The sequence below is a fragment of the Astatotilapia calliptera genome, chromosome 6 (assembly GCF_964374335.1).
Source record: "Astatotilapia calliptera chromosome 6, fAstCal68.1, whole genome shotgun sequence".
In the NCBI taxonomy this organism is placed as follows: domain Eukaryota; kingdom Metazoa; phylum Chordata; class Actinopteri; order Cichliformes; family Cichlidae; genus Astatotilapia; species Astatotilapia calliptera.
The window spans coordinates 18,858,796-18,871,953 of NC_137427.1; the positions used below are offsets into that span (position 1 = coordinate 18,858,796).

The following is a 13,158-nucleotide window of genomic DNA, read 5'->3' on the forward strand; positions in this document are numbered from 1 at the left end:
CTTTCTCCTAGCCTCCTTTCTTCCCTGCCCCCCTCTTTTCTCACCCCATTTTTTTCCTCCCAGCCCTAACACCTGCTGCTGAAGATGTCTAGACCAGGAATGAAATGAGGATGGAGAGAGGGGCGAGGACGTGGTGCATGTGTGCACAAATAGGACGATAAAAGACAGGAAAAGCATGGAGAGAGAATATAAGGGGCGAAAATGTTTGAGTAAAAACAGAAAATGGTTTGAAGAATGAGTAGATGTCATGAGGAATGCAGATATGTTGTAAATAGGTTCGCAAATTTAAACCGAACTGATTGTTGTCCATTTTTAGAAGAAAAAAGATTTACTACTTCTCGGTGGTTTCTTTTCAGCTGTCACTTTCAGATTTTTCTTTTCATTCTAAATTGTTTGGCTTCTTCCAGACAACACAGCAGCAATCATTTTTTATGGTTCACTGCTTCACACCCACTGAACACCTCTGTCTACCCATCTGTAATTTCATTTTTGATCTGAGAAACCTACCCAAGTCACACATTGTATCAAAGCGAAGGAGCGTGATCTAAGAGGACTTTTCTCCGTTTCTTCCTTATGAACAACATGAATGAAATTTGTGCCATCAGTCCAGGCATATCACCACGCATAGAGTCCGTGAGGTGGGATTAGAAGAAAGGATGAAAAATAAAGAAAAATACAAAAAAAAAGGGCCTCGACTAAATGATGAAGGAAATGAGGACAAACAGATGCTGGATTACATCTTTATATGGCAGTTACACACTGAGAGAGAGTTTTGTTTGATGGCTCGCTTGTTTGTGTGGTTCAGAGTGTTATGTGTGTGTGCTTGACAGGAGGAGGTGTCCTGTCTGTAGCAGGATGTGATAATTAACCTTTCTCCTGCTGAGCGCTGCTATTAAAGCTAGGGCTGTAAATGAATCTTATCACGAAAACAACATATTACACAACTTCACTTGTTTAGAGCTGTTGTACATTCAGAGTGAAATTGTAAATTGGACTGGTTCATGCAGAGGCCATTCTGTCTGCTCATGTCTATCTGTGCTTATCTTTATGTGCGCTTACTTACCTGTCACTTCAAATTCATGGCCAGACCCACTGGAGAAACCTTTTACTTTAAAATCAAATAGAATTATTCAAATTTCTGTATTATCTGTTGACATCCAAATTTATGATTTGGCTTTTCTTTCTTTTTTTCCCTCTTACCTGCTGCTTGGAGGGATGAAAACTACTAGATTTACTGGCAGCAGTTTCACAACATAACGCAATCATGTGCTTAGATTTAAATTGCTGTGGTCAAAGTTAATATAGAAATGTTTTGATTAGTTTCAAAATTACTTTTTTCTGTAGAAAATAATTATTTTTATCAGTGCGTACAACTTTAGTTAGGGGAATATGTCTGTGTAGGTTCTCAGTCATTCAGGTCATGGTATTCTAAGCAGCTTGGAAAGAAAGCGACTAGACTTCTTTGAGTTTCGTGAAGACCTCTCGGATGAGAGGTCAAACATCTTCAAGAAACCAGTTGCTTTCTTTCCAAGCTCCTTCGACTTCTGTTAGGGGAGTTGAACAGTCCTCCTGGTCACAACACAAGAAAACTAAATACGAGGGATTTTTGGAAATAACAGGGTCACTACTCTTCCTCCCTTAGCAGATTTAATGGCAGCAGACAGCAGTGGGTTTAAGTTAAAATGCTAGCTTGCATTTTGCCCTCTCTGATATTTCTGGTTTGCTAGTCTAGCTGGGAAGTGGATCTCTTTGCTTCCCTGAATCTGACTTAAACTTCCAGAGCTTTAAGTCACAGTATAAGTGACAGTGAAATATAACATGGGTTTTATAGATTGGTGCTCAGAAAACTACATACAACTGACACAAATCAAAGTCGGAAAGTGGCAAACCACGTAAGGTTGCAGAGTTTCAGAATTAAAGTACATTGTGGAGACTCTGGAGAGTCTCCAATGCTCTACAGAGCTCCTAATGCTCTGCCGAGTTTTTAACCCCCTCTAGCATTAACATCAGCATAAAACTCATAAAACTGTGAACCAGGAGCTTGATGGCACGGGTTTCCATGGCAGCACAGCTCCTGCAGGTGTAATGTTTAGGTGGCGCTGTACATTTGTCCATATTGTGTATGTTCTCAAACACATGCATAATATTAACAACCTGTGCGTGAATTAATTTAGACGCTCAGACGCTTGAGAGACTTCCAACTGCCCTCCAAGGTGCTCAGGAACTTTTACTCGTGCACCATAGAGAGCATCCTGGCGGGAAACATCTTAACCTGGTTCGGGAACAGCACCATGCAGGACAGACGAGCTCTACAGAGGGTTGTGCGGTCAGCTGAGCGTACCATCCGCTCCGAGCTCCCTGACCTGCACTCAATCTACAGCAGGCGGTGCTGGACCAAGGCCAGGAAGATCGTGAAGGACCTCAGCCATCCCAACAACAGACTGTTCTCTCTGTTGAGGTCAGGAAAGCGATTCCGCTCCCTGAAGACCAACACAGAGAGACTGAGGAGGAGCTTCTTCCCGCAGGCGATACGGTCTCTCAATCACACCACCACACAGTACTGACCCACACATATGGTTCTTACACACACACTGGACTTTCTGGACATTGTTTTTGCACAACACTGGTCACTATATTCTTCATTTCCAGTTAATACTTGTACAGCTGCTGTTATTGTGTATATATTTATTTATATTTAGATTTCTTCATACATTCTTATATAGTTCTATATTGTGTATTGTGTATTTTTTTGTACAGTTATTTTATTTTCAACTTTAATTTATATATTTTATCTTATTCTTCCCAGTTAAATTTACCCTTCATTCTAATTTGTGTTGTACAGTTATTTCATTTTTAACCTTAATTTATATTTTATTCCTTCCTAGTTAAATTTACCCTTTTTAATTTTTCATATTTATTTCCTATCTTATTCATAGCCTTTCCATTTTTTGTTTTCTTTAGGTCACGAGCAGTTGTCCAAGCATTTCACTACATATCGTACTGTGTATGACTGTGTACGTGACAAATAAAATTTGAATTTGAATTTGAATTTGAATTAAATTTAATCAATATACCAACATGATTGTGCTCCTGAAAGACAGATAATTTTGAAACAAAATATTGATTGTACACTGTCTCTGCCAATGTTTAGCTACAACTCTATGCAACTAAATGCAGGTGGAAATTAATGGATAGATTTTATTGATTCTGGGTATACTGGGCAATCCAGAGATGCATCTGGATTGCCCAGTATACCCAGAACTGTATATACGCATAACTGTCAGGTTCTTAGATGTAGTCTATTTTATATTTAATGCTAATTGTAAATGATTTCAGTGTGCTAGAAAAAACATTATGCCTCCATAAATTCTACATTAATATGATGATTTTACAGTTGAATATTGCTGGGTACAAGTTTCTGTCTGAAGAATAAAAACACAAATGAGATTATGAAGCGATGAATTACTGATGACAGAGAAAAAAAAAACAGGCGAAAACTTGATATGACAGCAGAGATACAAATCGAGAAATATGGAGAAAATAAATGAGGAAGGAGGAAAGAGACAAAAACACACTTCAAAAGCGTTGGTTAGGCATGACACATAAAACTTAGAGGTTAAGGTCTAAGCACTGGTTTTGACCCAGGACTGTGACCTTCCAAAATCATTGATTTGGCTCAAATACAGTATCTGGATCGCCTACCCAACGTCACTGTAAATTAATTTTTTTATTGGTTGTATCATTTAACACAAAGGCAAAGACTCATTTGGATCAAATTGATTGTAGCCCTCAGAGATTTTTTTTCCTTAAAAAAAAACAAAAGCTGTAAATAGAATATTTAACAGGTGTTGTGTGTAGGTACATGAACGATCACAAATTCAAAAATGCCTTAATGTATGAAAAGCCATTCATTATTTCATGAAAACCTCATTAACTGCCAGGAGTCTCATTCTCTCGAGGACCACTTAAATTCTAATATACTGAAAGGTTAACATAGATATTTTTTATAGCCAATGAGGCAAAACATGTTGTCTACTTCACCTTTAATTATTTTTTTAATGCATGAAGTCATGGATAAATTCATTATGATTCAACTTCCCTTATCGTGCAGTGTAACCTTTTGTCTCAATAGACAAATTGTTTCCATTCAGTATCAGTTCTGATCAACTGAGAAAAACTAAATAATGGTTTTCCATTAGTATTACAGATCATTTAACCCTTTAAATATATTTTAAACAACACAATTTACATCATTAACAATGATTCTAGCTGGTGAGTGCTTGGAGACAAGTCACCATCTTCCACAAATTATGTAACTACTGTAATTTGCTAGTGACCAAAGACCAAACCTTCTCTATTTCACAGAAAAGTCAAAATCCTGTTTCAGCATAATACTGAAAACTATTCCATGGATTTGTTACTTCTAGGCTGGACTATTGTAATTCCTTATTATGAGGTTTTTCTAAGATGAAAAAAACTTGAGTTAATCCAAAATACTGCAGCGAGTGTACTATCCAGAAAGAGAGATTATATTTGACTCATATTAACTTATTTTCATAGGTTCCCTGCAGACCATGTCATTTTCAAACTGCAAGCTTACTCATGGTTCCTAGAGTTTCCTCATGTAGAATGAGAGGCTCCTCACCTGTGAAACCAGCTCCCATTTTGGGTTCAGGACACAAATACCCTTTGTTTTTAAGAATAGGTAAAAATGTTCCTTTTTGGATCAGATGACCTTAGCATAAACCTTAGTTATGCTGCTGTGGGCTCAGGCTGGGGGGGGGGACTTCCCATGATACACTGAGCACTTCTCTTTTCACTCAACATGCCATTATTGAATGTCACTAACTTTAGTCTACTCTCTCCTTTAGCTTGATGTTGATGGTCTAGCTAAGCTCCTCCTTTTCTCTTGTCTTGGTAAATGGTTGATGCTTACTAGGCCCGATTTTGCTGTGGGTCATCCTTATGAATATAGTGCAATACCTTTCCTATTGATTAGGGAGGACAGGGTATTCAGCTGACCCAAAGCCGTTGATTTTGAACATAAAAGCAATGTTAAATAGAAATACTGTAAAAAAAACACCTTTATGAAAAATGCAAACAAATATCTATATAATTATGTCTACACTTAAAAGAAAAAATCATTTGCATGATGTCTATTAGTCTATCATCAAAGTAATCCTATCATAATTATTTACACTTCAGTGCATGTATGGCATATAATAGTTAATAGTTTAATTTTAAAGGTGCTAGGTCACTGAAAATACCGAAAACAAACACTGATTTAAGAAATACAGCAGTGTTATAATATGCTTCCTAGCAGGACAATGAATTATTAACACAGATTTTTATTATCTTACTTTTTAAACTAGAAGGGCTGACATAGCAGAGGGGTACATTGTTGTTCCAGTTTTGTTTTAGGAAACCCAGTATCAAATGTTCAAAACATTTGTTCCATAATAATCATATTTTATTACATTTTTTACATTTAATATTGCGTAAGGAGCACTTTTTCCTTTTGGACTGTATTTTTTTTAAAATACATGTAAAGCACCAATACCTCATAACTGTACTTAAGTACAGTGCCTGGTGAATTTTTGCTTACAAAGATTTACGTGCACAAAAAAATTAAACAAACCTCAAGAGTATCAAGTGAGGGCCAATGTGGCAGATGGGCCAGCAGTAGAGTAACATATGACTTTGTGCCCCGAGTATCTTCAGTAGCAGCACGCCAGCCAAACCTTAGCCACTAATGAGGCTCCACACAAAGTCCCAGCAGAGCCCACTCAAAACACTGAACCAGACACAAACACAAGGAAGACACAGAGACTAAGATGTAGGCATATGCCCTCCCAAGCGCACATGCACACACACACACATGCTTTTTCACACTACCTCGGGTAACAATAAAACGCAAGCACGCACACACACACACACACACACACACACACACACACACACACACACACACACACACACACACACACACACACACAAATAACTGAGGTTTGTACCAAAGGTTAACATTGCACCTTTGGTAAAAAAACCTTCTTAAATTCTTTGTTGGACCGGCATCCCTCTCAGCTTGTCCTTCTGAAGTAGATGTGACATAGCCTGCCATGATTATTAGTATTTTATTCCACTGTTACTGACACGTTCCAGTGTTAAGCATTCAAAATCAAAGATTAAACCTTTAACAACCTTTTGCTCCTTTCACTGTTAAATCTAAAAATTCTTTCAACATCTTTCAAATAATGTTTTTTTTTTTGGTAAAACGCTGCTTTGTCCATTTTCTGTAACTATGAATAACTTTCCAAAAATGATTTCTGCTTTATCACAGAGAAAGAATACCTGTGAACTGTAGTTTACCCAACACACGCTGCTTACTTTAGCTGAATATGAATGTACATGTGCACTCTGTACAGAACTCTGCACTGATGCATCGTGACTTTATTTTAGTTAACCTATTATTACCTATTTTTACCATGTTGTTCAACAGAGTGAAAAAAGGAGAAATAACTAAACTTTTACCCTGAACTTTAGTGAGTCATTAGATCTTCTCTCACTTAAACAGCTGAAAAATAAGTTTTCTGCTCTTAGAACAGGGGTAGAAATATTGGAGTTGTTGTACAATCATCTTTACCTGTATTTTATCCTACCAAACAGGAGCATCATTTACTTGCATCATTTTTCGGTATGGTTATGAGTTAGAGTTATGAGTATGGTTATAGTGCAATAATAAGTGCAATAATCCTTTCTGTCATCGTTGTATTTTTACTCAGTTGTATATAGTATTTGTATTTGTATTCTATTTTTATCTTATTGTATATTTATTTTATTTTATCTACTGTATATAGTATTTTATTTTATTCTATTCTGTACAGTTGTGTACTGTATTTATTCTTATTGTATTCTAATTTTTGCCTCATAACTTTTGCACTGTCCACTTCCTGCTGTGACAAAACAAATTTCCCACGTGTGGGACTAATAAAGGTTATCTTATCTTATCTTATCTTATCTTATCTTATCTTATAGGTTCAAAAGATAACAGAATATTAACCATTTTGTCTTTTTCACCTGTTCCATCATCTCTGCTTTCATCCTTTCACTGTTCAGACTGAGGCTGCTGGCTGAGCTCTGGGTAGCTTTAGCTTTAGCAACTTTGCCTTTGTTAGCATCTTTAAAATATACATATTCAGCTGGATGATAGTCATTTCAGTGTCTTATTAAGTTTGTTATTACAAACATTTTCATGGTAGTCCCCCAATGGTTTATTTGGCAAACATTCCATACTGTCTCCACCAGAGATGGGCAGTAACGCGTTACTGTAATCTGATTACTTTTTTCAAGTAACGAGTAAAGTAAGGGATTACTATTGCAAAAACGGTAATTAGATTACCGTTACTTTCCCGTAGGAACGCTGCGTTACTGCGTTACTAAAACCGTGATTTTTTGCGAGAATGTCTCACGACAGTGACGTAAGCGAGTGCGCCGTTAGTGACAACAGCTGTCTGCAGATCAACAATGGATCACATATCGATTGTGGGAGAGAGTATGAGCGTGCAGCGTTTAAAGCGTGGAAGTACTGACCTTACTTTGAGTTTGATTCCATAAAAAGTGACAAAAACATTAGCGTCCATTGTGCGTGGGAAGAAAACTTCTTTTTACAGCGAAAAAAAACCCTAAACTTCCAAGCAAGCACCGAGTGCGCCATGACGTAATGGGAAACTCACAGAGAAAGTTGCGGATTCTTCAACTGACCGCGGCACACCTGCACCAGGGTAAACCTCCGCCTACCGCAGTCCTGCTTTACAGGTGAAAATAGAGCAACAGCACCGCTGAGTGTTTGACTTTATTTATTTTCAGCTGTGTTTTACTTGCATCTATTTGAAAGAGTGAGTGTAAACACAAAGATATTTTATTTTATGTGCTGGAATGTGCAGAAAATAGCTTTAAATGTTAAACTAATTTATTCAAGTCAGAGAATGTTGCATATAATTAAATTTTTGCTTGATGCATAAAGTTAAAAGATTAAAACTGATAAAACAAGTTTAAAAAAAGAGACTTTTCCATTTGATTACATTTTGTATGATGGATTATGCAGTAAAAGTAGAAAGATCTATCGCTTTATCACCTATTCAGGTTGTAAATCGTGTTTTTAAAAAGTAACTAAGTAACTAAGTAATTAATTACTTTTGAAAATAAGTAATCAGTAAAGTAACGGGATTACTTTTGGGGGGAAGTAATCAGTAATTAGTTACTGATTACTTTTTTCAAGTAACTTGACCAACACTGGTCTCCACTCAAAGTGAGGGGCTTCTACTCTAACAACATGTTAGCATGTAGCTGTGGCGCTGCTGTTCCCGTGTTGTGCATACATGAAAAGGTAATGTAATGTGACCTTCCAGGCCAAGAACACTGGAAACTGTCTGATTCCAGTTGCATCCCAGTTGAGCGTTGCATCTCTACTCTTCTGATTACTTTGCCATTTGCCTTTTTTATCAGCGTTGTCTGGACTTTACAGCTTTTGTTGCTTTTGCTAGTTAGTTTATTAAAGTTACTTTTCCTATTCATGCTGCCTGAGTGCCTGTGCTTGGTGTCCTCTTACCAGAACTCCACATAACAGTGACATTGCAGATATTACAGAGACATCTTTTATGCCCAAACACAAGGTCAAACCCAGCTGTATGGCATTGAAGCACATTTAATTTTCTTTTGAAAGTATTGTGAGTCTGCTGATATTATTACAGAACATTGCAGCCTGAAAGTAATACGTTTGAGATTTACTAAAGCTGAAACCTGTAGTCTACAAATAAACAACAATATTGGCATTGCTTTTTAAAAACTGTAAGGTATTTTTATTTTTTTTGCTCTTGTTGATTTGCAGACGGGTTCAGATTCAGTCGTAAGATGCCACAGAAGAGGACTTACTGTGTTTTATTATAGTTTGTGTACGGAATTGCCAAACAGCTTCTCCTTATATGTTGATTTAAAAATATTTATTGCCTAATACAAGGATGAAAATATATCACACGTGCTATAAAATCCCAATGGAAAGTGTAATACTGGCTGCTGATTCTGCTCTGTACATTTCAGACCATGGCTATACCAGCTGAGTGCAGTGGGAGTGCTACCCAGAGTGTCTCTTTGTTATCTTAACACAATTTCATTGTGTTTCAGTGAGCAGAATACTGAGCCAAATAAATTTTGAGGACGCAGACTGTTCCGTGAAACACACACTGTGCCAAGTGCTGATGGCATGCTGTGTTTTATGGGTAGAAAATCAGACGAAGAAAAGTACTGAACAAGAAAAGGAAAACATGAAATGAGACACTCTTACCTTAAGAAGCACTTCAGCACTTCAAACTGCAAAGAAAAGGAGCAAAACAGGGGAGAGGCAGAAGGAGAGAGGGAGGGACAAGAGGGGAGACGAGAGGGGGAAAAAAAGAGAGACTGAAATTAGATTACCATAGGGTGCAACAACTTTCCACTTTACAGGAAAATATCTGAGATAAAACTAGAGACATTTTTTGAAGGAGTGATTTAATTTCACAAGCAGTGCTGTTGTGCATTTCTCTGCAATTTCATTCCCTTGCCTTCGGCAACACATACAGTACTGAGCATTTATAGTTGACTGGCCTGCATGCATTTTGAAAAATAATTCTTTGTGAGGATGTAAAGAGTCATTTCAACAATTTTCAAGAAGTCCAGTAAAATTGATTTGGACGTAGTTATCAAAAGCACAATTACCTCTTGAGTTCAGTTTTGAGTATTTTTAATGACATCACTTAATCAGTGTTTTACACTGATAGATTACATGAAATTAAAAAAACGATAAAATGACTGTGATTTTATTTAAAGTTTTAAATGTCGAGCAGGTGTGCTTTGACAGGTTTGACTAAGAATATGGAGAAGATTTACAAGAGGAAACAAAGTGAAACCATTTCTCCTGCTCCGAATGTCACTTGACAGTTGTTTTCTTCAAAAAATAGAAAATAAAAGAAGCTGCTCTTAAGTTTAGTTTTGATGGGGCTGCTCAAATGTAAACAGAATTTAAACAAAGAAAAAAATTGTAAGGCATTATAAATAAAAAAAAATCTCTGTACAGTATGTATTCTTCAAACCTGAGTTTAAAGCAGAAAATACTACTTTGCTAGGTATTGTTCTTCTCTCTTATCCGTTGCCAACTACTGACTTTCTCTACTTCACACTGTCACATTCTCCTGGCTGCAATTCATGAAGCTTTGGAGAGAGATAGCACACACATTCACACTGCTAAAACACACTGACATGCCTAAAAAAAAAGAAGAAAAAAAAAACAAAATAAACAAAGACTGACCAAGAAAACTGCTTCCTAATTAAAAAACTGTAACAAGCAGATGCTAAAGTAAGAAATGCTGACATAGACATTATAAAGGTTGACCAAACTTTAAAAATCATGTCTGTGCCTTCTAGCTGAGTTCGCAACATTAAAATAGATTACTAAAATAGAACCCAGGTTTCATTTTACTCACTTAATATGAAGAGAAGTTGTGTAATGAATCGTTAGCCCAACTGTACAAAAGAGTATATATATATATATATATATATATACATATATATTAGGGGTGCAACGATACTCGTATCGATATTGAGCCGTTCGATACAGTGCTTTCGGTTCGGTACGCATATGTATCGAACAATACAAAATTTGTAATTTATTTTATCAACTTTCCTTCTGACGATGCTGTCTGTGTTGAGCGCTCAGTGAATCTGCGTTCGACTACTCCGCCTAGGCTGCACTGTTGAGCGCAGATCCACTGAGCGTTCAACACAGACAATATCGTCAGAAGGAAGAGCGCAGGGCAAGCTAGCGAGACAGAAGTTAAGCTCTCCTTGCAACATGGCAAATTGAACCTCCCCCACCCTCATTCAGATCTGGCGTTTGGAATTATTTTGGTTTTCATGTGACGTATGACCCTGAAGGTAAGCGCGTCATGGACTAAAGTAAAACAGTATGTTGGATGTGCCACGCAATGCTCAATTACATGGGTGGGAACTAGTGTGTTAGCGCAGTTAGCTCGTTAACGTGTTGGCCGTCTAGCCCCCCCCCCCTGTTTATTGACATCTGCAGACGAACACTGCCGCTAGCTAACTGCTCAGCACGGCAACCGTACAGTAACAACAACACACAGAGCGCCCTCTGACCCCGGAAGGACACACCGTCGCAGCGAGAAGGTGTCACCCGTCACTATGGCAACATAAACAAAACATAACTGTACAAACAGAACCCCGAACAGCCCTGACCCGCTACATAGCCCCCACCTAAGGGGTCAGTCGTCCCCGACGACCCCATTACCCCACACAAAGTCCTGCAAATGTCCAGGTGCCTTCTTTTGGCGCACCGGCCGGTCACGACCGGCGGGGAAAAGTCACTCGGGTCAGAACATGAGGTGCCACCATCATCCCACTTCTGACACCAATGTGGCGAGCTCAGACAACGAGGAAACGGAGGTGTCGTTTGGTCTTGCTTCCCGTGAGCTAGCCAGGGAGCACAGCCGTTTATTGACATCTGCAGAAGAACACTGCCGCTAGCTAACTGCTCAGCGCGGCAACCGCACAGCAACAACAACAACAACAACACACAGGGCGCCCTCTGACCCCGGAAGGACACACCGTCGCAGCGAGAGGGCGTCACCCGTCACTATGGCAACATAAACAAAACATAGCTGTACAAACAGAACCCCGAACAGCCCTGACCCGCTACAATATGCTACTGAGAATATAGCCCAGAAGAAGCGTATAGTATAGCTTTTATTTTGGAAAGAGCCATTTCTCTGTAATAAACTCTCTTTTCCAAAGATGAGTGATTCCTCAATCAGATACAGGGCTCGCAAAATCGCTAGCCCGACGTCCCGGAGCTAGCGATTTTTCCAGTCAGGCTACCAAAATCTATCTCTGCCCTGCCCGTCGGGCTATTGTAGGAAGGAAAAATATATGTCAATGCTTTTGCATTCTTTCGGAAATGTAGCTGGGCAATTATGTCATTGGCATCAGTGAGCCACTGTCAATATGTGACATATTGAAATCGCGTTTGAATTTGCGCTTGTTTTTTGCTTTCACTTTGCAATCGCGCGAAATGTGTATAGAGAGCGACAGTACTGATTGGTGAGTGATGATAATTTGTGCACCAATTCCTCTGACATCGTCTTATCAATCTTAGCTTACTATGCAAACATGACAAGTGAAATCTCCCGCAGCAAGCTTAAACATATGAGAGGTTGATCGCGCAGAGAATCGCTGACCGTTATGTGTGTGTGTAAAAGCAGTAGGATATATATTTTAGTTCTGCTGAGCCAAATAAGAGTGGTCAGGGTGAAGAAGTGACAGCCAAAGAAAAGCTTACCACAAAACGGAAAAGTTATGACAAATCAGACTATAAGGCAAAAAGAAAGTGCAGCTTTATGGTTTCATGGACAAAAGAATTTCTGTGGCTGCAATATGACGAGCTATATAACCAGGGCTGCACATAAGTGGTCCGCAGGTGTGCATTCGCTGTCAAAAAAAAAAAACGCGCACAAGATATGAAGTTGCAACGCGTGTTTGCATACATAAGATTTTCTGGAGGAGGACAGACATTTGTTTAAAACTCTTAAAGATGTCGAAGAAGCTTCTTTAAGCAATTACTTTGGTGTTCCTCTACCTCCAAAGAAATGTCAGAAGGAGTCCGAACCACAAAAGAAGCGCGTATTCTCGGAAAAGTGGTTGCAGGAGGTGAGCTGGCTTCAAACAAATGATGAACACACAGAGATGTGGTGCGGAATGTGCCCACTCTAGCGGACAAAAACAGTGCTTTTTATATGGACGCAAACGCGCGTTGCAACTTCTTATCTGGTGCGCGTCTTTTATTTTGACAGCGAATGTGCACATGCGGACCACTTATGTGCACCCGTGTAAATAACATAATGTTCTGCCGGGTGTGTTGTTGGTTTTCTCTCGATTTCTGAGTCGACAAGCGCCTTTGTTACTGGGACCAGTCATTTTAAGAAAGGCCCCCATTAGAACCCATGAGAAATGCAAGAAATGCATTATTGCTCAGTCTGCAATATCTTTCCCAGAACAAACACCAATTGCAAATAACATACTAAAAATAAACCTGAAAAAATCTGTTTAGAACAG

The 13,158-nt window shown here is 38.6% G+C and overlaps 1 protein-coding gene across 5 annotated transcripts in view; it reads right to left on the reverse strand.

Moving 5' to 3' along the window:
- The window catches only part of ptprdb (protein tyrosine phosphatase receptor type Db), a 157,595-nt gene that overhangs the window by 123,544 nt on the left and 20,893 nt on the right, over positions 1 to 13,158 (reverse strand). For all 5 annotated transcript variants that reach the window (XM_026170808.2, XM_080302896.1, XM_026170809.2 and 2 more), the window contains exon 3: positions 9,341 to 9,366. The gene's annotated coding sequence lies outside the window, so the exon portion shown is untranslated. The remainder of the gene's footprint in view (positions 1 to 9,340; positions 9,367 to 13,158) is intronic.